Source organism: Pleurodeles waltl, chromosome 3_1 (genome assembly GCF_031143425.1).
Source record: "Pleurodeles waltl isolate 20211129_DDA chromosome 3_1, aPleWal1.hap1.20221129, whole genome shotgun sequence".
Taxonomy (NCBI): Eukaryota; Metazoa; Chordata; class Amphibia; order Caudata; family Salamandridae; genus Pleurodeles; species Pleurodeles waltl.
The window spans coordinates 1,618,849,858-1,618,866,953 of record NC_090440.1 but is presented as its reverse complement, the minus strand read 5'-3'; positions in this window follow the sequence as shown (position 1 = coordinate 1,618,866,953).

The following is a 17,096-nucleotide window of genomic DNA, read 5'->3' as shown; positions in this document are numbered from 1 at the left end:
CACTGGTCAAAAATAGAAAAACTGGAGAAAGGGGGTCACAAAATCTCCTCCAAGTGCTGGGCATACTAATGATAATTTTGTCATGAAATATCATGTAAGCAATATTTTTAACACTGTGAGGGCATTAGGAATCACTTTAAATGTACCTGATGTGTACCTGAGAGACGTGCTGCCCAGGAATCACCATAATTACAGTAAAGTAGGTAACCACATTAAAGTGAATAAGCAGTTAAAATGCATAGGAAAAATTATACTCAAAAGTGGCTACCTCAATGTTTTGGTTGCTGGTGTTTTGAGCTCTCTTGTGACATTGTTCATTGGATGGCCCCTTTAACCATACATCTAGTACCTTATTTTCCAGAGTCCTCGTACCACCGTTCATAGCAGTTGGGGAAGAGCACTGGTTCCCTACAACACAGCTACCATTGCAAACTGGCTCCAAGCTTCTCCCTAGTAATGCTGGGAGGTTTCACACGAGTTCTTAGTGTTTTTCTTAACAAACCTTTAAGTACAAAGAACGTCTTACTATCTAGCGTGTGCGATTTTTCAATAATGTGCTTACAAGCAAGTAATACAAGTTGACAAAAAAGTCTGCTTCTACAATACCAGTTTTGACGATATAAGTTTGAAATAAGAATGTTGTTTTCTGTTTTCCCAAACAATTTGTGGTAAAAAGAAGAAGAAGAAAAATTATGTTACCTAAATATGCATTCACAACAAGAGTGGTTAGCTACTGTTTCTGGTTTGTACATGTCTAAATGTGTGTAGTGCTGCTAGAAAAGAGGACTGGAATACAGAAAGCGTTGGTGTTCTTGCTAACGCGTCCCTTTATGTCAATTTTATACACATTAGGACTCATTTTAGGCCAATGAATCTTTGGACCCAGTGGTGAGACACCGCAGGACGAGATAACTGATCAATATGTCAAGCAATATATCAATGACGTCACCAATATTTATCACCACAATATATTTTATCTTAGAATAAGACATTAATCAAGTTGTCAACGCGACCATGACCTTTCAGCCATGAATAACCACACCTTTGTTAGAATTTTATGAATTTTATTCCCTATTGATTACAATCTACTAGTAGAAGTGTCAATCTCAAAACCAAGAAGCAAAAGAGCATAGTCACAATATGGCACCTGTAATAAGATTTCATTAACGCGAAGATCAAAAACATAAGGGTATAACATAGAGAAAACATAGATCAGAATATATAGAATATCGTGTAAGTCTCAGTTCAGGATAGCACAATGTCAGTCTCGTCTATTTGAGTCAGTCAGGGTAGTCACCTAGCCTAACCACTAATTAGCATCAGCATGTTGGACTTCATGCAAAATAATTTAGAACACCAATTTAGAAAACATCTAACTATGGTCTCTATTAAAAAATAAAGCAGTTGGTACCTAGAAAGGAAAAGCAAACAGACAAATTACAGAAGCATTGTCATAATTACCCTCCAAGGATTGAGTCAGCACACAGGATCAGTCTTCGTCTTCAGGACATCAGTTGAATCGCCGTCAGTTTACTTCGTCTAAGGGACAGGGACACATCCCTCTTAAGGAGGAGAAGTGTAAGGGCAGTCTAAGGATAAGGATGGTTTATTTAAGTCTCAAATCACCAAACAGAGTGACAGAGTTTCTGGATAAAATCAATAACATTCCCTACCTAATTCTAACGTCCCTTCTGTGACATGAGTTTTTATCCCTTTTTCGCAATACCTTCCCCCAAAATTCTATTGGATATTCGCTATACCCCACTATCTTTAACCTATCAAATTATACATTAGGTAATCCAAATTGTCACCCCACGATAATTTATAACACTTTGATTGGTCTTCATAATTGACGTCTTCCTAGGTGGCACATCCGGGGGGTTTCGTCATCATCTTGGCACGTTTCTCGGGTCATGAGCTTCTTTGTCCATGGTTAAATGTCCTTGTACATTTTTTCATATACTTTTGTTTCAAAATCTGTATAAAACTTATACTAAGGCAGCTAGCATGCGGATGGGAACAGGATGAAGTTGGATATATAAAACGAAGGAAAAGAACAAATGCAGGGTCATGGCCCTTTACGAGTCAGCACACTGAAAAACAGAAAATATGCTTTAGTATGAGAGTTACACGGCTAAATCTTCAACTCACGCTAACTTAAGGCCTATGGGTTTTAATACAAATGCGATATTCGTAAACGTTAATATGTTCAACTAATCATGGTGCAAGCAATTATTTTCTTATAATCGACATTAGTTTATGTGCACAATAGTAATTTCACGTTTTATAATCATAATTCAAATACACATTAAGCAGCTATTATTTATTGTTGTTTATATATGCATCATTGTTAGGTGTTTATATAAGCATGTCACGTTTAACATATGTAATATTTAGATTACGCTCTCTCAGTCCCTCCGCTGATGACGCTCGTCATCACACAAACCTTTCCCTTTGACCTTTCATTCTAATTTTTCACCTTGCGCATAATACGCATTTCAACATCTTGCCCTTTATGTGAATTTTCCCAAATGTCATTGAACATTTTCTCTCTTTCATTTTCTTCGTTTCTCCTGGTTCTTTTGGTCCAATTTCTCTTTATTTTGTCATTAATTTTGCATGCCCCCCATAATCCTAATAGACAGACCAGAACAATTAATAGACCCATCAAAAGGTTTGCAAGTACCCCATTCCAAATGTTGGTAAACCAGCTCCCAACCCTGGCAATTCCCTTTCCAAATTTCTCCCAAACACCAAGTTCTTTCAATTCCTTCAAATCCGTACTATCCCTAGTAAGGTTAGTAAGCATACTTCTAATCTTTTTTCTGTTATCTGGAATGAATGAACAACAATGACGCTCATTGAGCATCTTGCAGACTCCTCCACTCTTAGCTAAAAGAATGTCTAAAGCAAGCCGATTTTGAAGTCATAGCTCTTTCTGCAGCAAGTTCAGTATCCATCAGGAGTATAGCCCCTATGAAATTTGTCAACGTGTTATCCACAATAGTAGACAACTTCTGTATCTTCATAGAGTTTAAGATAGCCCTTACTGAAGGGATTATAGCTCCAAATATATCACGAATGACAGCCGCCACTGATTTTCGTTTTTGCCTAGGATGTTGTAATTCAGACGTCTTAGGTATCTGTTTTAGATCATCAATCTGGTAAATCTTTGGGAATACTATTCCCAAATAACATGTCCCATACCATCCCTTAGGGAGACGGTAATAAGCATTTAGTCCACAGATGTAATAGATCCCAAGGATCGCTGGATCCTGTCCATTCAGCATAAAGGTCCATTTACTCTGAAATAAAAACACGTGCCTGCACTCACTCGTTCCCACAAACAGGTTGTCTTGCTCGGATTTTGGCCTATATATACAAAGCCTACCTACGTGTAATGCATCTATAGCTAATTTTCCTTGGGTCTTGTCTGTGGTGTAAGCATAATCATTTCCATATGTGCGTTTCTCTAATCCTTTTTCTAATCTTTCTTTCAATGCTTTGTGTCTGTCATCAGTGTGATCTAAAAAGCTTTTCTCAACAGGTGATAATAAGCAAGTCAAGTTATTGCAATGTGCGTAAGCTGTCCCAAATGTAAGCGTTGGCTCAAAGAATCCTCTAACTATTTTTATATCATGTTCTTTAGCTAATTTGTTTAAAAATTCAATCACAGGCACAAAAGAAAACACAACATCTAAGTTTGAATAAAAGTATTGCACATGCTCTTGGTTGTAGAATCTTGTTAGTAGCAAGCTGCAGCTAATTCCGTAAGTAAGAGGGAGACTATGGTATGTGACTCCCTCCTGCACAGATGAAGGAATTTTAGTACATACATAACAATCTTTCGCATCCATAGTTTCCACATACTCATTTAGTAAGCCATAGAAGACATTAGTAGAAAGTTCCCCTTTTGCATTAGTTCCCTCATGCATGTGTCTTGCATCCTGCTCAAATCTTTCCCACGGTGTTAGTATGGTAGTTTCAGGTTTTAAAGTAGCATTAATGGTTTCTTTCTCTATCCATGGCATTCCTACAATCACTCCCACAATTATCACTGCACACACAACACCTATCATAAGTCCTAGCCAACCACACACTTTACTTCCCTTGATACTACTTCTATTGTAAGCCATTTTTCATGTAGAATCAGATAGCAGATCAACAACCAACTTGAGGATGATTTAAAATTTTCTTTTGCTTTCCGCGTATATTTACAGCGTCTTCATTCACTCCAGGACCTCTTTTTGTCAAATCAGGTTAGCAGCTTGTCGTAGTCAGGTTTTAAAAGTCAATCCAGTTTTAGTGTCACTTTCGATAATTTATAATGTCTCTTTTCCAATTTTCAAATTTTCAGAACTTTTACCAAGCTTTCCTCAGATTTGTTCAAGTAATGTAGTATCGGCCTGGTACTTCTCGATCAAAACAGAATACTAGGAATTCTTGTTGCCATTCCGATGTTGTAGCATACACCCATTCAGGACCTGTATATCTTCTGTTTGCGACTCTTTTTCTTTTCAGCCTTTGTTCACCCTGTTGTTCTCCTTCACTTAGATCTTCCACTCGAGATGTATCATTCTCTTCTATTATTGTGTTGTTTGATACGTCTCTTATCTTGAGGAGTGGTTTATCTGGCCAATTGTCACCTTTATGCGTCTTCTCTTGATGTGCCCTTTCAGGACACTGGACAGCACCCTCCTCTTGTGATATGGTGTTTTCTCTTGATGGACCTGCGGCTGATTCAGGAGATTCTGGTACGTTCTGGTTTCTTGTGGCTCATTCGCCTTGGATTTATTTAATTATTTGGTGGCGGTCTTGTATCCCGGACAGTATAGGTGTTTTTGGAAATTATAGAATGTAACTTTTGTCTCTGCAGGTATTGCAGTTATTATTAGAGGATTATTTGCACTTAACATTACAAGTTGAAGTTAAGGTAGGTCCTTTAAGAAATGTTGGAGGGTATACTATTGGTTATCAATAGATCTTCCCTTTAAACATATTTGTGCATTTTGGAGGGATTATCTTTAAGTTTCACACTAACCTGGCCTTTATCCTTATACTCACAATAGGCTCCACTTATATTCTGGTTTTCTGATGGAGACGTGCACATTTAACTGTATGAACCTTTGGCACTTAGAGACATGGCACATGGTGCTCTGATGTTAAGGCTCCAATATATAATTGACTTGGGTATTCCCTGGTGCTTATACATGTTGGTCTGTATTGTGTATGGTAGATTACAGTTGAATTATTATTTTAATTATTTTGATTAATATCACATAAGTCACAATATAGCATGTTTTTTCTTTTCTCACTATTATCACCGTTTGAATTGGTTGTACTCTGCTCATTCCATTGTTTTATACTTTACATGTAGACATTGCTCTCATTTATTTTCAGCCCTGATGAAGTCCTTAAGAGAAAATTTTCTCATAGGATGAAACACATGTTGGCTGTGGCTGTGGTGGCTATTAGAATATTGGCCGTGTTTACTACACAATGCTTTGATTTCAAGGATGACCCTTTTTTCTTTTAACTCTACGCTTTATGAATAAAGTGGACTCTGAGATCTACACAAGATTGTTGTCATTATACAATGATGATTGGATACATTACTAACTTCTAAATATGGACTCATGAGTGCCCTGACATCTGTTTACGTTCTGGTTTCTCTCTACAATTTCTCCTTCTTCTTCTGATTCTGTGCCGGGTTCAAGTTCTAACCCGTACTTGTCTACTTCTGGGACAACTTCTTCTTGATTTAATTCTCCTGCCGCCTCTACTGAGATAGGCACTCTGTCACCTCTCTCGAACTCATTGACTGCTTGAGGGACGAGGCTGTTCTCAGAGGGCTCTCCGATCGTCTCAGTTCCTTCTTGACTGTTCTCTGGCCCTGAGACTTCTCTTCCTGAAGTTGTTGTTCCGGAAACTTCAAGTTCCTCTTCAACAGGAAACGTTACCCTTTTCGTAAGACTGGCATGTATCCAGTTGGGAACTCCGGCACACTTTACAGCAGTAGTAGTCGTCAAGATTACTTGACATGGCCCTTTCTAATGTGGCTCTAGACACAATTTTCTCACGTGCTTCTTGACAACCACCCAGTCACCAGCTTGTAGAGAGTGACCTGGATCGCCAATCGGTGGCAATGTCTTAGCTTCCACCTGGTGAGAGAAAGAGCGAATCACATCAGCCAAACCTTTGCAGTAATCCAACACCATATCATCTGTAATATTCACTAGCGCGTTTGCAGGTACTACTGGTAATCTCATAGCTCTACCCATGAGGATTTCATGGGGGGATAGTCCCGTTTTCTTGTCTGGGGTGTTTCTCATTGACATCAGCACTAGAGGCAAGGCGTCTGTCCATTTCATGTTAGTTGCTGCGCACATTTTTGCCATTCTCGATTTCAAAGTACCATTCATTTGTTCTACTAGTCCTGATGCTTCAGGGCGATAGCTACAATGCAGCTTTTGCTCGATGTTAAGTGCGGCACACAGGAGTTTAATCACCTCGTTGTCGAAGTGTCTACCCCTATCTGATTCTATAGAGACCGGAAACCCGAACCTTGGTATCAGTTCCCTGAGTAGTAATTTTGCAACTGTAAGACTGTCATTTCTATGTGTGGGATATGCCTCAATCCAGTGACTGAAAACACACACAATCACCAACACGTACTTCAGTCCCCCACAAACAGGCATTTCAATTAAGTCCATTTGCATTTTGTTTAACGGACCTCCAGCTCTCCCAATGTGGCTCAAAGTTACCACGGTTCCTTTTCTGGCATTCATCTGTTGACAGATGATGCACCTGTGGCAGGTAATTTCTGCGGCATGTCTGAATTTTGGGTTAAACCAATCAATTTTGAATGACCTGATCATGGCATCTCTTCCAAGATGAGCCTGTCCATGATACAGTCGGGCAAATTGTGATAAAAGGATGTTTGGCAAAACTAGCTTCCCTTCCTCTGAGACCCATAAATCATCTGCCCTTTGTACACATTGCATTCTTTGCCAAGAGCGTTTCTCTTCTTTGCTTGCACTGCTCTGTAATGTTTTTAGCTCATCTAATGTGTCAACTACCCGCAATGATAGGTTCAGGCATGTGTCATTTTCAGTTTGTGGTAACAATTCCCATTGCCTCCTTGAACGATATACAGTTTAATGCACAAAATCTTGCAACTTGATCTGCATAGCCATTTCCCATGGACACAAAGTCTTGTGATTTAATGTGAGCACTGCATTTCACCACGGCAATTTCAAGAGGTAACTGAATCGCATGTAACAAATCCTTTATTTGTTCACCGTTTTTCACAGGAGAACCAGATGAGGTCATAAAACCTCTCTGTGACCAAAGTTGGCCAAAACATGTACAATTCCAAATCCATATCTGCTATCAGTATAGATAGTGACTTTCAAATTTACAGCTGCGTGGCATGCCTTAGTAAGGGCGATCAGTTCTGCCACTTGTGCAGAAAACACTTTCTCGAGCCATGAGGCCTCGATAATACCAGCTATGGTACATACCGCATAGCCAGCTCTCAGTGTTCCAGCTGGATCTCTTAAACAGGACCCATCGACAAACATGATACAATCATTTTCTTTTAACTGCGTGTCTTTAATATCTGGGCGAGGTTTGGTACACAGCTCGGTTATCTCAAGACAATCATGTTCAAATTCTTCCTCATTTTTTATTTCAGTATTTTCATTAGGAAGTAAAGTTGCCGGGTTCAATTCACTGCATCTCTTAAGCGTGACATTTGGTGACCCCAGTATGATCTTCTCATACCTAGTGAGACGTGCATTTGTCATGTGTTGAGTTTTAGTTCGAGTCAGCAGAACTTCAACTGAATGTGGAACCATTACTGTTAGGGGATATCCCATGACTATGCCTTCACATTGTGTAAGGCTCTGACCAACTGCTGCAACTGCACGCAGACAACCCGGTAAGGCTGCTGCGACAGGGTCCAAGGTAGCTGAAAAATATGCTACAGGGCGATTCGCATCTCCATGGACCTGTGTTAAGACAGACAAAGAACAAGCATCACGTTCATGACAAAACAACAGAAAAGGTTTCTCATAGTCTGGCATTCCTAACGCTGGTGCCCTGCACATGCATTCTCTTAACTCCATAAATGACTCAAGTTCCTCTTTAGACAAAGTTATAGTATATGGCTCATCCTTGATCTCCTTGCCTGTTAGCTTTATCAATGGTTTTGAAATGATCGAGAAGTTGGGTATCCACTGGCGACAGTAGCCGACCATTCCCAAAAACATCCTGACATCTCTTTTTGTTGTTGGGGGGTTCATTTGCAAAACAGCTGTTATTCTTTCCTTTGATATTCTCCTGGAACCCTTTTCAATCAAATGTCCTAAGTATTTCACCTCCTTTTGACAATATTGTAGTTTTCTGGGTGACACCTTATGTCCATTCTTTCCCAGATGATTCAGTAATGCAATGGTATCGTATTTACAACTGTCTCTAGTTTTGGACGCAATGAGCAAATCATCAATGTACTGCACAAGAGTTTAATTAAAAGGGAGCACCAGTGGCTCCAAATCCTTCTTCAATATTTGATTGAAGATGGATGGTGATTCAGAGAACCCTTGTGGAATTCTGCACCAACTGTACACCTTATCCAGGAATTTGAAACTGAACAAAAATTGGCTGTCCTCATGAAGAGGTACCGAAAAGAAAGCTTGTGATAGATCTACCACGGTAAACCATTCAGCTTCACAGGGGACCTGAAACATTATTACTGCTGCGTTGGGTACCACAGGGCAACATTTTATTACAATTTCATTTATTTTTCTCAAATCCTGCACAATTCGAACCTTTCCACCTGGTTTCTTTAAACCCATTATGGGAGAGTTACATGGACTGCTCAGGACTTCTTTCAGAACTCCCTGCCTGAGAAAGTCTGCAATTATTTGTGATACTTCGATGAAAACATCTTGGATCATGTGGTACTGTGGCACTTGAGGGAACACTGCATTCGGTTTTATCTGGACTTTAACTGGTTCTACCCCTTTTATTAGTCCTACTTCTTTCCCGGTCAGGTCCAACACCTTCTCTGTTACCGTTCCCTGTAGTTCAACAGGCAGATCAATCAAGGTATGCATTGGGAATAGAGTAATCAGAGGGTAGTCTTCATTTGTTCCTGTTTCTTCCTCTAAAAACTGACTTTCATCTCCTTCATCATCGCTATTTGTCTGTACTTCAATTCCGTCATTGGAACAGGTAATTGAACATTTTGTTTGACACAGCAAGTCTCTTCCCAGTAGGGATACTGGACTCGAGTCACAGACTACAAACCTATGTAGCCCCTGAAAGTTGCCGATCTCAATTTGCACTGGATCTGTAATCGGGTTAGTCAGATACTGATTTGCTACTCCAACCACTCTTATAGTGCGTCCTGAAAGAGGCAATCTTGGGACTTCTGCACTTATAACTGTGGAACGTGTGGCTCCTGTGTCGACTAGGAATGAAACTTTATAACCCATCACCTTTCCTTCTACATATGGGCTTCTCTGATCCACCTCTAAGGACGCTGCAAGCATGCACTCTTCACTGTCTGAGCTATCATCTGACCAATCCTCATTAATGCCATTTTCACCTCGTAATGGGAACTGTTGTACAGTGTTATTTTGACTTGTTACCTGGCCTGTGACCTGCTGAGGAAGCATCACCTGTTGCTGTCCCATCGGAGCCATTGGTAATTGCATTTGCTGACTAGGCACCATAGGAATCTGCTGCTGTACTGGTTGCATTTGTATTGACTGAAAACGCGGAATTTGCATCTGCTGCATGAGCTGTACCCCTTGCATTTGTACCAGATTGTTCTGAAAATTTGGGTTCTGATGTCTTATTTTTGGACCTCGTGAATTTTGTAATGTACCAACATTAGTACTTTGCTGAACAGCACCATCCTGCACCATATTCGGGCACCCCCGTTTCCAGTGCCCCACGCCCCGCACATGTGACATGGTGACATCTTTTTCACCACTTGCACATCATTTTGGATTACAACATTATTCATATCTGAGCCACGATTCACAAACCCTCGACCTCAACACCTCGATTGGGTCTGAAACACACCGTTCATTTGCGGTTGCTGCTGTATCATCTGTTGAACTCCATTTCCCTGTATTCCTGCCTGTGCAGCCCTTATCTGCATCACCATCACTTTTTCTTTCAACTTTTTCTGTTTCAACTCAATCTCGTCACTACAGTATTTCGCATACTGCAACACCTCATCAATTGGTTTAGCTTGCCAACAAATCATATGATTCTTAATCATCTGGCTGACTTCTGGTCTCAGCCCTTCGACGAACCTAAATACAAGATGATTCATATCTTTTGGTTCAATTGTCTCAGTACCACTATAGTGTTTGAATGCCTTTAACAATCTTTCGTAATATGCATGTATTGACTCTTTAACCTCTTGAGAGGTCCGATCGATTTTCTGCTAATCAGTCACTTTCGGCTACACCTTTTGTTTCAAAAACTCAATCACCTTATGATAATACTTCATCACCTCTTCAGAGGGTGCCCCGGTCACCTTGTCTCTTGCCGGCTCCTTCGTCGGCCAATCTACCCCTCTCTTACACTCGAGCCATAAATCAGGTGGAACAATGATTTCAAATAAGGTATTCAAATCTTCCCAAAGACACTTTGCAAGTTTCACAAATCTATCTGTTTGCTGATACCATTCGATCGGTTTCTCTCTCAATCTGGGATAATCATTAGTAAAGGATAGAATGTCTCCTCTGGTCCATGGCACAAGAACTAGGACACCACCAGCTGTTTCTCTCATAGGTAATATTTTTACTGATTCCAAATCAGGTGAAGCCTTAGCTTGATTAGACCCTGGACTGTCTCCTTTTCCCTTGTCTCTTTTCTTTGCCCATCTGCCTTCCCATTTTTCCAGTGCCCCCCAAATTTGTGCGCTTTGCAACAATTCTCTCAAATGTGCCTTCATTCCCGCAGACCTCATGTGTTCGAAATCTTTTTAATCAAAGTCTAATCTGTAACTTCTTTTCAAATGTTTAGTGTTTCCAATATCAATATTGTATTTATCTGCCAAATTTGCTAATCTCTGATGCACCTTGCCCACTTCTTTGGTAATCTTGGGGCATAGGTATCTCAGTTCTTCCTCCGTGTATGACTCCAATCTATTTACTCCCATTGTACCTTCCACTAACTCAGCAGCTTCTGCCCCTAGTCTTACCTTATTCAGGTATTCGTTTTGTTTTTCTTTCGCTGGCTCGACTGTAACTACTGCAGTCTTTTGTGAGGTATAAGTCTTTTCTAACCATTCGTTTAACTGTTGGACTGTAAAACACTGCAACGAAATGTTCCCTGCATGTATCATTGGGGAATGTGAGGTGTTCGTACTCATTGTTTGTGGAGTTAAAACTCCTAACCCTGCTTGACGCATGGCTTCGAGTGGTGATCCTACCGGACTAAGGTCCATTAAGGGCCTCGGCTGTTCAACTGTTTGTTCTCCTGAAGCCATAATCTGTGGAGTTCCCATAGACCCTCCTCTTATATCATCTTGAGTCATCACTCCCTGATCACACATGCCTGTTTTGCCCTGTGCATACAATGGTACCGGTGGACCAACAGTAATTGGTAACGATGTGGCGGCAGGTGTCTGACCCGGACCCAGACTCCGTTGAGCAGTAACTCCATAGGTCTGTTCCAATGTACCCGGAACGGGTACTAATGGTGGTCCAGCTACAGGGTTGTACCCTGGTATCAGCTGTGGCTGTGGTTGAGATAGCAATTTCAGAGTTGATTCAATCTGTATTAACTTTGGCTTCGTGTATATCGGGTCTGGCGGCACTATCAGATTTGTAGACGTCTCAAGTACTGGAACGTCTGGGTAGATTCTCTGTATCTGCGATGGGGGCTGCAACTGTATCGGAATGTCTGGTGCAGTGGGTACACTGACACCATTCTGTATTGAAGCAGTATCACTAATCTGTACTGTATCAGTAACTCCCTTTTCCTGCGTCTGGTTCCCAGGGTCCATGCTAGTACCCGGAGCACTGTCGCTCACCGCATAAGGTGGCGGACGATCATACAATAATCTGTCCATACACTCCTCATCGTCTTCCTCTTCCCAAGATCTTTTATTCTCTTTAGATTTGTTCGAGTCTTTATCTGTTTTACAAGAGGCTTTTTTTCCCTGTGTCTCTTCTCCCTGTGCTATTGCCGGGAACAATTTTAGTCCATCCACAATTCCCTGTCTCCACATTTTGTTCTCATTATCCCACCTAGCCTCTGCATATGATTTTTCTGCTCTTCTCAGTCTTCTCTGAAACCTTTCTTGTCTATGTTTAAGAGCCATCAATTCCCAGATCGCTAATGCCTCATACTGAGCTGGTCTCGGAGTTGGTTTCTGTGTACTTAGCATCCACCTCAAATTCTCTAGTACCTTTGGATTGAATGTCCCATGTTCTGGGAACGCTATACATCCTTCTTTCTCTGTTAATTTGCGCCACTGTTTCATCCATAAACAAGGTGCAACACCTTTCTCTTCCATGACTATATAAGCTGGAGTACCCTCAGGTGGTGTGGGCTCCCCATCAGTTGCAATAATATATACGTCTCCTTTTAGAGCACTTTTGAATGCTTTAACAAAATTCATTTTTGCGATTCTCTGTTAGTTTTGTATTTAATCAGAAGTGATTTAGTTCCCAGGACACTCTTCATCCGCCTTTCTCAACCTATTGCCTCTCACAGACGGCAGCCTATCTGTGTGCGACCCCTCTTGACAACTGACCTATCTCAGCGCGACACCACTGACGTCACACTCACACACAGTGCAGCTGACAAAGTCTTGCGGCTTGTCCGCTCCTCACTGAACCCATACAAACCCACACAAACGAATGCAAATTATTGCATTGCACCTTAAATAACAACATAAATCTGGCGGTTTACTACAGGAAGGGTAACACATTCGCTTCAGAACTTTACAGAGATTTCACTTAAAGCCTCAGCCGCTGCTTTCTCCTTATCAGTTCCCGCATACGCAAGCAGAATTCGACCAGCAAATTCTACTCTCGACTTGTCAATGACTCCTTCTAGTGCACTTTAGAATTTGTCAAATCTCCATCGAAGGTTTCACACATACATTATGATTCAAACTTGACTTGTCAACCACGCCCGATTGACCTATTAAACCGCACAGATTACAACATAAACCACACTTGTCTTCATACTCCGGAGTCTTAGACCACGACGGGTCCGTACAATACAACCAACCACGTGGATAATTTTGAGCATTAAGCGCCACACTTACATGAAGTACGCCGACTTCCCTACTCTCATACTGCGGAGTACGCCCACTCCAAATAAATAACACATATTTTGGCCTAAATACACACGAATCTTCACAATCACCTGCAAAAATGCATAAGCTAGGCAAGCGCAAAAACCCTACCCACATACATTATGGCGCAGAGAACATTCCCAACTCACTTAGGCAGGCTCTGAGATACCGGGAAAGTCATGGTGAACTTAGAAACCCATCATACCTCCAATTTCCATTATCACAAGAAAACAAATTAAATAATAACTCTCCGTCCTGGGGCCCCCAAGGGCCAAACCGTCGCTCTGCTACCAGAACTGCTAACGCGTCCCTTTATGTCAATTTTATACACATTAGGACTCGTTTTAGGCCAATTAATCTTTGGACCCAGTGGTGAGACACCGCAGGACGAGATAACTGATCTATATGTCAAGCAATATATCAATGACGTCACCAATATTTATCACCACAATATATTTTATCTTAGAATAAGACATTAATCAAGTTGTCAACGCGACCATGACCTTTCAGCTAGGAATAACCACACCTTTGTTAGAATTTTATGAATTTTATTCCCTATTGATTACCATCTACTAGTAGAAGTGTCAATCTCAAAACCAAGAAGCAAAAGGGCATAGTCACAATATAGCAACTGTAATAAGATTTCATTAACGCGAAGATCCAAAACATAACGGTATAACATAGAGAAAACATAGATCAGAATATAAAGAATAACGCGTAAGTCTCAGTTCAGCATAGCACAATGTCAGTCTAGTCTATTTGCATCAGTCAGGGTAGTCACCTAGCCTAACCACTAATTAGCATCAGCATGTTGGACTTCATGAAAAATAATTTAGAACACCAATTTAGAAAACATCTAACTATGGTCTCTATTAAAAAATACAGCAGTTGGTACCTAGAAAGGAAAAGCAAACAGACAAATTACAGAAGCATTGTCATAATTACCCTCCAAGGATTGAGTCAGCACACAGGATCAGTCTTCGTCTTCAGGACATCAGTTGAATCGCTGTCAGTTTACTTCGTCTAAGGGACAGGGACAAATCCCTCTTAAGGAGGAGAAGTGTAAGGGCAGTCTAAGTATAAGGATGGTTTATTTAAGTCTCAAATCACCAAACAGAGTGACAGAGTTTCTGGATAAAATCGATAGCATTCCCTACCTAATTCTAACGTCCCTTCTGTGACATGAGTTTTTATCCCTTTTTCGCAATACCTTCCCCCAAAATTCTATTGGATATTCGCTATACCCCACTATCTTTAACCTATCAAATTATACATTAGGTAATCCAAATTGTCACCCCACGATAATTTATAACACTTTGATTGGTCTTCATAATTGACGTCTTCGTAGGTGGCACATCCGGGGGGTTTCGTCATCATCTTGGCACGTTTCTCGGGTCATGAGCTTCTTTGTCCATGGTTTATTGTCCTTATACATTTTTTCATATACTTTTGTTTCAAAATCTGTATAAAACTTATACTAAGGCAGCTAGCATGCGGATGGGAATAGGATGAAGTTGGATACATAAAACGAAGGAAAAGAACTAATGCAGGGTCATGGCCCTTTACGAGTCAGCACACTGAAAAACAGAAAATATGCTTTAGTATGAGAGTTACATGGCTAAATCTTCAACTCACGCTAACTTAAGGCCTATGGGTTTTAATACAAATGCGGTATTCGTAAACGTTAATATGTTCAACTAATCATGGTGCAAGCTATTATTTTCTTATAATCGACATTAGTTTATGTGCACAATAGTAATTTCACGTTTTAGAATCATAATTCAAATACACATTAAGTAGCTATTATTTATTGTCGTTTATATATGCAGCATTGTTAGGTGTTTATATAAGCATTTCACGTTTAACATATGTAATATTTAGATTAACTCTCTCATTCTAAAAACTCACAGTTAATTGATGGAATTGTTTTGCTCCCTAAATATCCATACCATTAACTCTTATAAATGTAAATTAAGCTAAGGATAGTTTGAAACAAACTACAACATACAACGCCTGCTTCATTGTGACATTTAGTTACAATTATCTAATTGTATTCCATTTTGGTGTGTTCCCTGCCACCAGTCTCTGAATAGTTTGTTGCATTTTCCTTCACCAGAAGCTAAAATCCCTGCTTTTCTAGCGTTCCTTTTTTCAATACATTGAGACTGCCATTTATTCGGAATGCGAAACATACACAAAATATATTCCAGACGAAGCAATGAGGTAGACACCCTTTTGAGTTCAAGGACAGTCCATTTGCCTTCCTCCACAAAACAATGATTACCCAGAATGCCATTAGCAAGGCAATCCTGTGAAATAATAGGTCTTCCACATCAATACAATTTCAGTCAAATGAAAGCGTTGAACAATACCATGCATTTTTCAGTATGTCATACCTCCCAGGCAACGTTTAATTCAAACGTGAAGTCTCTGACATTTCTTCATCCAGGAAAACCTAACAGCACAATACATTTCTGAACAATAGGGACACAGCATCCTGGCAGAAGGCAATTTGCATCGATCACACACTCTACATTATTCCTACCCATAATGCTCTGAAGCTTAAAGGGACCTTCCAGGAACGTTGTCACAATACATCTCAAAACCCCTGCTGACATCATCAAAGTGGCATTATGGGATGATGATGATTGTTACAGATGCAGATCTAGGTAGAAAGAGCTATTTCTTTCGCCACACTGAAGTTAAGAATGTTACATACAACCCACGTTACAGTTTAGTCATTCTGTGACCCAGTGCTAAATCGCATTAACTTACGTTCTGGGGCTCTTGCAGATGCTAAATAGCAGCATATGCGTTTTAGGGCCACTTAAATCTGCCATGTGATGGGAGGGTGCAGATCTACTAACAGGACAGATGTACAGCCATTCCATTCTGTACTATTGCTTTGAACCGTTTCATGCACCTCCAAGTGTATTATAGATGTTCATCATTAACCATCCTTGGAAGAGAAACTTTAAATATGTCACTTGAAAAGCTTGAGTGATAAATATTTGGATAAATCGATAACGAGTTAAAGAAATTTAGAACTTGTCTATTCACATGATTTTGCCTACACATCTTAATCTTATCCCTCCACATGACATAACGTATGTGCAAAGCGTAGTTCACTCCTAGGGTTAACTTGGCATTGAATAACAAACAGATCTTTATTGCTACCTATCGGATGCTACTCTTTTCATTGATTTCAAAGGGATGAAAGGCGGAGTGGACTGAAGACTCAGCAGGATTCACACGTGTGACAATAAGATCACATACAAATTACTGGATTGGAGACGTCAGAACCAGCACACTCTGATATCTACTCTGGTCTGATATTCCCGAGGGGCCAATGACCTTTCGTCAATGGGTGACATCCAGTTCCTGGTAGTGTTGGAGTGTAGCTTTTATAATCAAAGTCTAACATGAGCTGCTTGCAAAATAATGTGTCATGAAGCTGCATAGAAAACGCATTAAAATATTTCTAATGCACGCGTTTGAAATGTGCCCACGGGGTGTGGTCACCAATGTATGCGATGATTAATGAAATTGACTAATAATGAATTATTAATATACTAATGTTTGATTCTGTTCTAGTATTAAGAGTTATATGTGAAGATTTTGTCGAATTAATCATTATGCCTTAGTTAGCAAGAGTCTGGGCCTAGCTGCCTGGCCTCATATTAAATGTGTTTTTCTCACGTGCACTGTGCTGTCTGCCTGAAGGACATAAGCTGTACTTTTCCAGAAGCTAGAGATGTGT